The sequence below is a fragment of the Peromyscus californicus genome, unplaced genomic scaffold (genome assembly GCF_007827085.1).
Source record: "Peromyscus californicus insignis strain IS unplaced genomic scaffold, ASM782708v3 Scaffold_12__1_contigs__length_115047231, whole genome shotgun sequence".
NCBI classification, from domain to species: domain Eukaryota; kingdom Metazoa; phylum Chordata; class Mammalia; order Rodentia; family Cricetidae; genus Peromyscus; species Peromyscus californicus.
Genome location: NW_026294413.1, coordinates 64,267,748 through 64,276,172, shown reverse-complemented (window position 1 = coordinate 64,276,172; position 8,425 = coordinate 64,267,748). Strand labels below are relative to the sequence as shown.

Genomic DNA, 8,425 nt, shown 5'->3' with positions numbered 1-8,425 from the left:
AGAAACATACAGAAGTGGATTAGGGAACATTCTAGACCAGTACTTCCCAACCTTCCTAATGCTGCGACCCTTTAATTCAGTTCTTCGTGTCATGTTGACCCCCCAGCCATGAAGTTATTTCATTGCTACTTCATAACTGCAATGTTGCTGTTATGAATTGTAATGTAAATATCTGATACGCAGGATATTTGATATACGACCCCTGTGAAAGGGTTGTTCAACCCCAAAGGGGTTGTGACCTGCAGGTTGAGAAATCCTGTTTTAGACTAAGGATGAACTACTTTCCAGGAAGACCCCATTGAACTGTGTGGTCACGGGACTTTCTTAGCCGTGGATACAGAGACCCGAGATGAAGATACCTGTAAAAGCAAAGGGGACCATGATCAAGAGGGATTGTGGTGGCAGGAGGCTGATCAAACTGGGGTGGCAATGGCTCAGAGTGGAAGGAGTTCGTTTTCTGCAGCTGTGAAAAATACCATGGACTGGGTGCAGTATAAACCGGAAGTCTGTTTGGTTTACAGTTCTGTAGGCTGGGAGTCCATTGTCAAGAGGCAGTACCTGAGGGGGGGGGGGGACTTCCTTACTGCAACACAGCATGGGTGGGGGGGGTGACACCCCACTCCTGGATGACAATATTAGTCCATTGGCTGGACTAGAGCCCAGGTGGCACTATCACCCCTACAGCTCCCCCCTTAACGCCATCACCATAACAATTACATGCCCCCATGCATTCTGGAGGACATTCAAACCACAGCAAGCAGGTTTTCTAGTTTGCAGGGGGGGGGGGGGGCTCAGTGTGGAAAATGTAAACATAGGCTAGTGGGCCATGCCCCACTACCCTACCACCTATCAAGAGGCACTGTCTCCCCATCTGCCTGATGCTGTTTATGAGGCCCTAAACACGTCAGGAAAGACACCCCTGATAGCGAGGCCGACAAAGCACAGAGGATGCTTGGAGAGCTCCAGTTCATACCCTGGGCTGCTTCTGGCTGGTAAGCAATTGAAGTGGGTTTGTTTCTGAGTGACTGAGGAGAAAGAACACAGGCAGGGCAGATTTAATGAATGGTTTCATGCCCACAGAAGGACGGGGCCTCACAGGGTAATAGCAAAGCAAGTATCACAACCGCTCTGCACACCGCGTGAAAACAGCTCACGGACTCCGCCCACGGACAACGCGTGCTACTTCAAGGACGGGCCCATCGGCCAACACATCATACTACGTTCCCACTTCAGAGTTGAGCAAATTAAGGCCCAGAGACCCCTTTTACTTGCCCAAGGTCACAGAGCTGGGAAGCAAAGCTGGGCAGTGTGTGACCTGCTCACTTCTGACAACTCCTGCTGTGGCCGAGGGACAGAAAAGTCCCGTGGCTCAGTTCGATGTCCTGGCCAGAAGACAGCACAGTCCCATCCTGACGGTCCTAAGGCACCTCTGTCTTCCTGCTTATGATTTATCAATAGAGATGTCTGATCACTGACGCACTATTTTTAAACTTTTTTTTTTCTTTTTTTGCAGTATGGGGCATGGAACCCAAGGCCTCCTGCATTCTAGGCGAGTGCTCCCCGAGTCATACCCTTGCCCTCCTGCCATATTCTCTAAAAGGAGAAAAAGAAATCAGACAAGGTGAGCAGCTGTCAGCTGGTTGATCGGGTCGTTAATTTCCTCAGCTGTCTGATGGAGAGTAAAGTCTGCAGGGTGTAAAGACACAGTCACCAGCAGGGCAGGCTGACAGAAGGCTGTAGGGGAAAACTCCATGGCTATTGTTCATACCCAGAAGCCCTGTCCTCAGGTTGGCTTCCTGCCCTTCAGGAGAAGGAGCCTGCCATCTACTCTCCAGACAGCCTAAAGGGATTCCTATGCATAGTGGGCAGAGACACTGGGGGTCCCCTGAGGACACAGGGTCTGAGCAGTAGGGAGGATATTTCAGACTTGGCAGTCACAGAAGGGAGGATGGAGTCAGGGAGCCTGAGAGAGCAGGGAAGGTGGGAAGATCAACCAGTGTGAGCGCAGACTGCAGAGACGCACACTCCTGCCTGCTGCCCATTTCCAACAAAAATGAATCCCCTCAAAGAGGAAGTCCCACCGTGTGGGCGTCATAGGGAAGCAGATCCCAGTGCAGTGTGAGTCCCGTAGCCAGGCAAAAGCCAGATGGAGGCATCCAAGAGAGAGGCTTCGGCAGGTGCTTACCGTGCAAGCTGGGAAACTGACTTTGATCCCCGGAACCCACATAAAGGTGGAAGGAGAGACTGACTCGACAAAGTTGTCCTCCGACCTCCCCATACACCTGGGACCCCCCAAAAGTGAATAGAGGCAGAAGCCAGCCTGGTGGAAATTTCCACTGAAGCCATGCCCTGCCCTCAGGCCCTGGGGACAGGGGCTTCCTCATGGGCTGTCCATACAGGTGGCCTTGCTCCACACATCCTGCTTCTGTGAGGTAAGGAACAAAGGCTGTGTCTCATCCCTGTTCCCAAAGATCTTCTAGAAATGGGCCATGGCTTGCTGGAGCTCTCTGGGAAGGGGAGGGGCTGCTCCCCTCTGCCTCCTCTCTGTCCAGGTCCCTGCCCTGACCACACACAAGATGTGCTGTGTGAGGCTATTTACAGCAGTCCAAGAGGATAGCCTTTTCCTTGGAAGGGTTCAAAGCAAAATCTAGTTCAAAACACACACACACACACACACACACACACACACACACACACACACACACACACACACACACACATATACACAAGACCCCAGTGTGTCCTTTGGTACCAGGATTGCTTTACCACAGTTAAACTTGACAATGTTCATTCTCTAGTCTTCTAACAAGGAATGTTTTGTGTATCTTTGTCCCAGCAGCTGCCCCTGGATGGGATATACCGCTGGAATGATGCCTCTGGCTTCCTCTGTGGCTGTGGCTGCTGCAACCCACCAGAGGAGACCCTTCAATCTGAAGGAAGCCATTGTGACCAAGGGCAGGCTTCCCAGAGAGATTCTAGAAATGAGGTTAGAGGGGAGAGGACCACTGTGCTCCCTCTAAGAAGATGTCATTCTTAGTTGGCTGGGCATCTATCTTGGATGGTGACCAGATGGCTGGAGATCCAGGGGCACAAAAGGGAACTTCTTGTCCTTGCTCGGCCATTACTAGACTTTGTAACCTTGGACTCTTGAAGCTGTCTGGGTTTGGGTTTGCTTCTCTTTAAGATGAAATGGCCTGGGACAAGACATGCCCTAACTCTAATAGCTCCAGCCCTTCCTGAGGGCTCCAGGATGCATCATCCTTGAAAACTGCTAAAACATTTTAGGCCTGATGATAGTGTGTGTGTGTGTGTGTGTGTGTGTGTGTGTGTGTGTGTGTGTGTGTGTATGTGTGTGTGTAGGGTGTGTACTGGCTGGTTTTGTGTGTCAACTTGACACAAGCTAGAGTCATCAGAGGAAGGAGTCTCAGTTGAGGAAATAGTTCGATGAGATCCAGCTATAAGGCATTTTCTCATTTAGTGATCAATGGAAGGGCCCAGCCCATGGTGGGTGGTGCCATCCCTGGGCTGGTGGTCCTGGGTTCCATAAGAAAGCAGGCTAAGCAAGTCCTGTGAAGCAAGCCAGTAAGCAGCTCCCTCCATGGCCTCTGCATCAGCTCTTGCCTCCAGGATCCTGCCCTGTTTGAGTTCCTGTCCTGATTTCCTCTGGTGATAACAGCAATGCTGAAGTGTAAGCCAAATAAACCCTTTCCTCCTCAACTCACATTTTGGTCATGGTGTTTTGTTGCAGCAATAAAAACCCTAACTAAGACGGGAGCTTATGGATTAAGGTTATGAATGAATGAATGAATGAATGAATGAATGAATGAATTTTAAAACATAAATATTAGGGGGCTGGAGAGATGGCTCAGAGGTTAAGAGCACTGGCTGCTCTTCCAGAGGTCCCGAGTTCAATTCCCAGCAACCACATGGTGGCTCACAACCATCCATAATGAGATCTGGGGCCCTCTTCTGGCCTGCAGGTGTATATGAAGACAGAACACTGTATACATAATAAATAAATTTAAAAAAAAACAAAAAACCCATAAATATTATTATGGTTATCAAAACATAGGTAAATGAATAATTAAGACTAGTTAGGGGTATCCTTTTGGACATCCAACTCTGGAAGGGTCTTGATCTCATGGCTATAAGCTGTCCTGTGGACTGCCAAGGGGCTGCCTCAGTTAATTCTAGGTGAGGGTTTCTAGGCTTCTCTTCAGAGAGACAGGTAACGCTCTCATCCTGACCTGTTCTCAGGTGAGCAGAGTGTGACCAAATGCCCTTCTTGAGGCAGAGGATGGCAAGTTCAAGGCCAGATAGGGCAACCGATTGAGAAGCTGTCTCAAGATGGGAAGTAAAAAGAGCGCCGGGTCTCTTGATCAGCGGCAGAGAACTTGCCTAGTGTTCGGTTCGGGTCCCTTCTTGAGTACAAAACAGAAGGAAATCAGGAGGATGTGCTGATAGATTTATTCTGGAAAGGCGTCAGGGTTTCCCTGGCAGAAAGCATCTCCTTTTAGAAACCAGGTCTGATGGGAGTTAGGTTGGCACAGGTCCAGGGAAAAGATAGGCCCCAGGGTCACTCACTAACTCCACCTGCCAGCTCTGACCAGGAAGCAGGATTTCTTTCTAGGTTAATCTGGGGGACATGTAACTGGTGTTTGCATCCCTATGGGGAGTCAGGGAGACGCCCCAGCTCTCTGCATTTCCCACTTGAGTTTATCTTCAGGGAGTCTTGGTGGGAGCTGGGGACTGGAGGAAGCATTCCCTGACCTAACTTGGGAACCTCCCTGGCCCCTGCTCCTAGATCCTGCCAGAATCTATAGAGGGCTCATGGGAGGGGCAGAGATAGAGTGCTGTGTGGTTTGTTCTTTAGTTGTTTTGTCTTGTTGGGGTGGAACATTTGGTGAAGTTGATAAAGTCATTGCCCCCCCACCCCCGGCCAAAACTTTAGAATAAAATTCTTACATTCTATTTCTTTGACCCTGAGATCTGATAGTAGCTTAACAAAAGTAGAGTTTCAGAGACGATACAAACCATGGTGCTGATGAGGAAATTTAGATTGTGTAGGAAATATTGATCTCAGTTATTAGTATTGTACACCGGCAGTATAAATAGTATTAAGAGCTGTGTTAGTCTATTTTTTTTTTGTTACTATAACGAAACATTCAAAGCTGAGAACCTTATGAAGTAAGAAGATTTATTTCATCTCACAGATGTGGAAGTTAAAGGTGGAGGGACCCTATCTAGTGGTGGGGCCTGCTGGCAGGGTTCCAGGTAGCACAGGACAGCACATGGCAAGAGACAGGGATGTGCACGTGACTTCTGGTCTCTGTCTCTGTCTCTCTGTCCCCTCCCCTGATACAGTCACAGGATTCAGTTATGAGGGCTCTGCCCTGAAGATTGAACCTAATTCTAGTCATTGCTAAAGATCCTGACTTAATTCAGTTCTGTCCCGTATACAAACCGTGGTGACAGAACAATGAAGATCAGAGCCTCTTGGGTTTCCAGGGAGGATAGGGTCTGTGACAGCAGGGCAGTTGGAGGGGGACATTCCACAGGCCTTCTCAGAGCCAGAGCTCTGAGCACTTGAAAGTCTCATCAGGAATGGCAGGAACAATCTAAGTTGTTTCTAGTACTACTCCTTAAGGATTGAAAGTTTTTTGAGATTTTATTTATTTTTACTTTATGTGTATAGGTGTGTGTCTAAATATATATCTGTGCACCCTGTGTGCCTGCAGAGGCCAGAAGAAGATATCAGAATCCCTGGGACTGGAGTCACAGATGGTTCTGAGCCACTGTGTGAGTGCTAAGTATTGAACCTGGGTCTTCTGGAAGAGTAGCTAGTGTTCTTATCTGCTGAACCATCTCCAGCCCTCCATTAAAGGTTTTTTTATAAATGTGGTATGGTTTTAGAAGCTGTCTTATTTCTTGCATTTGTTCAGTAGACTTTCTTTTTTGACTGTCAAGTGTTGACTTAAGAAAAAATATGAGGTTGTTAAGATAGTTATAACTTTCCCCTAGATAAATGTGAACATATGTAATTGTTTTTGATACTGAAGAATGAGCCTGGGCCTTGTGCAGGCTGAGTAAGGGGTCTGTCACCAAGCCCTGTCTCCAGGCCTCTTTTCACTTTTTGAGACAGGATCTCACGGAGTTGCCCAGGCTGGCCTTGAACTCACTTTGTAGTTTAAGCAGCTTTGGACTTGTGATCCTCCTGCCTCAGTCTCCTGGTCCGGCTGTACATATTCTTTCTATGATTACTCCAAGACTTTCGTTGGGGAAGCAGTGTGGTCCACAGTATGAATGCATCCATCCTGAAGGCTTTATATCCTTCATGTGATAATGTGTAAGGACATCATATAATTGTATTTTCTTTTTCCAGAGGAAAAAGTAGAAACTTTGAGAAATACATACACTATCCAGAGCTACTCAGCTAACTGAAAAAAAAAAAAAAACCCACAATATCTAGCACTTACTGAACTCTTCAGGCCCAATGTTCTTCTAGGCCCCTATAAATATGATCTTATTTTATACCCCCAACAACCCCAGCTGGGTTCTCACATTTTACAAATGCAGACACAGAGAGGTAAAGTGGCGGGACAGGAACCTGGTGGTGTGAGTCCAGAGGGGGACCCAGCGGTGTAAGTCCAGAGGAGGACCCAGCGGTGTAAGTTCAGAGGGGGACCCAGCGGTGTGAGTCCAGAGGGGGACCCCTGCAGTGTGAGTCCAGAGGGGGACCCAGCAGTGTAAGTCCAGAGGGGGACCCCTGCAGTGTGAGTCCAGAGGGGGGCCCATGAAGTATGAATCCAGAGGGGAACTCCTGCAGTGTGGATCCAGAGGGGAACCCTTGCAGTGTGAGTCCAGAAGGGAACCCATGCAGTGTGAGTCAAGAGGGGGACCCCTGAAGTGTGAGTCCAGAGGGGAAACCCTGCAGTGTGAGTCCAGAGGGGAGCCCATGAAGTGTGGGTCCAGAGGGGGACCCCTGCAGTGTGAGTCCAGAGGGGTACTCCTGCTGTGTGAGTCCAGAGGGGAACCCATGAAGTGTGGGTCCAGAGGGGGACCCATGAAGTATGAATCCAGAGGGGAACCCCTGCAGTATGAGTCCATAAGGGAACCCCTGCAGTGTGAGTCCAGAGGGAAATCCCTACAGTGTGAGTCCAGAGGGAAATCCCTGCAGTGTGAGTCCAGAGGGGTACTCCTGCTGTGTGGGTCCAGAGGGGAACCCCTGCAGTGTGAGTCCAGAGGGGAACCCTTGCAGTATGAGTCCAGAGGGGAACCCCTGCAGTGTGAGTCCAGAAGGGAACCCCTGTAGTGTGAGTACAGAGGGGGACCCCTGCAGTGTGAGTCCAGAGGGAAATCCCTGCAGTGTGAGTCTAGAGGGGGACCCCTGCAGATGGCTGTCCTTGGAGGATCCCATCAATCTTCATACCTTGACTTCCACCTCACACTTCCAACATGGCTATGACCTTGACAGAACCCATGGCTATGACCTAGAAGCTCAACACAGCACTACAACCTGTTGTATATGGGTGCTCTCTGATTGAGCTTCTGCTTTTCTGCCCGCAGGGCTGTGCTACACCCCTCCTAGGGGCTGTGGGAAACAGAGAGAAGGAGTGGAGTGCTGACAGGTCACATAATGCCACCCTTCTCTCTCTGTTGTGGAATATTATTTTAAGATGTGTTATATTTGTTTGTGCTTAGAACATTTGCTTAATGATGCAAAGATGTGTTGCATTCTTTTATGTTGCATTTGTTTAACTGTGCGAAGCTGTGCTACTGTGCCTGTCTAAAACACCTGATGGTCTGATAAAGAGCTGGCTGGCCAATAGCAAGGCAGGAGAAAGGACAGGCAGAGCTGGCAGGCAAAGAGAATAAATAGAAGGAGAAATCTGGGAGCAGAAGAAAGAGTAAGAGAACAAGGAGAGGAGGACACCAGGGGCCAGCCACCCAGCCACACAGCCAGCTACAGAGTAAGAGTAAAAGTAAAATATACAGAAGTAAGAAAAGAAAAAGCCCAGAGGCAAAAGTAAAATGGATTAATTTAAGAAAAGCTGGCAAGAAATTAGCTAAGCTAAGGCTGGGCATTTATAATTAAGACTAAGCCTCCATGTGTGATTTATCTGGGAGCTGGGTGGCAGGGCCCCCAAAAGAGCCAAAAGAGTCAAGAGCAAAAACAACGAATAATATTTTGACGCCCAACGTGGGGCTAGCGTAAAAGAAAATCCAACAACATCTCTCCACTGAAAAAGTCTCCGTTGGCAGGCAGAGCTCAGCTGGACTGCCCAGCGGACTATCAATATGTGTTCTTTGTGAGCACCCACCTTCAGCTCTCAGAAAGTGTTCTTACTCTATTAGGTGTGACAGCCATCCCTGGCCTGGTTGTCCCATTCACCCTGCTGCCTGCCACCCACTGCTACCCACTGTC

At 48.8% G+C, this 8,425-nt stretch overlaps 1 protein-coding gene and 1 long non-coding RNA gene across 6 annotated transcripts in view; one reads left to right on the top strand and one right to left on the bottom strand.

Moving 5' to 3' along the window:
- LOC128107318 (uncharacterized) lies at window positions 1–6,468 on the top strand. The gene is made up of 2 exons (XR_008217042.1): window positions 1–1,621; window positions 2,840–6,468. It is a non-coding gene; the product is annotated as an uncharacterized LOC128107318 (long non-coding RNA).
- Atp8a2 (ATPase phospholipid transporting 8A2) overlaps window positions 1–8,425 on the bottom strand; it is a 563,932-nt gene that overhangs the window by 9,628 nt on the left and 545,879 nt on the right. The gene's annotated exons all lie outside the window — the stretch shown is intronic.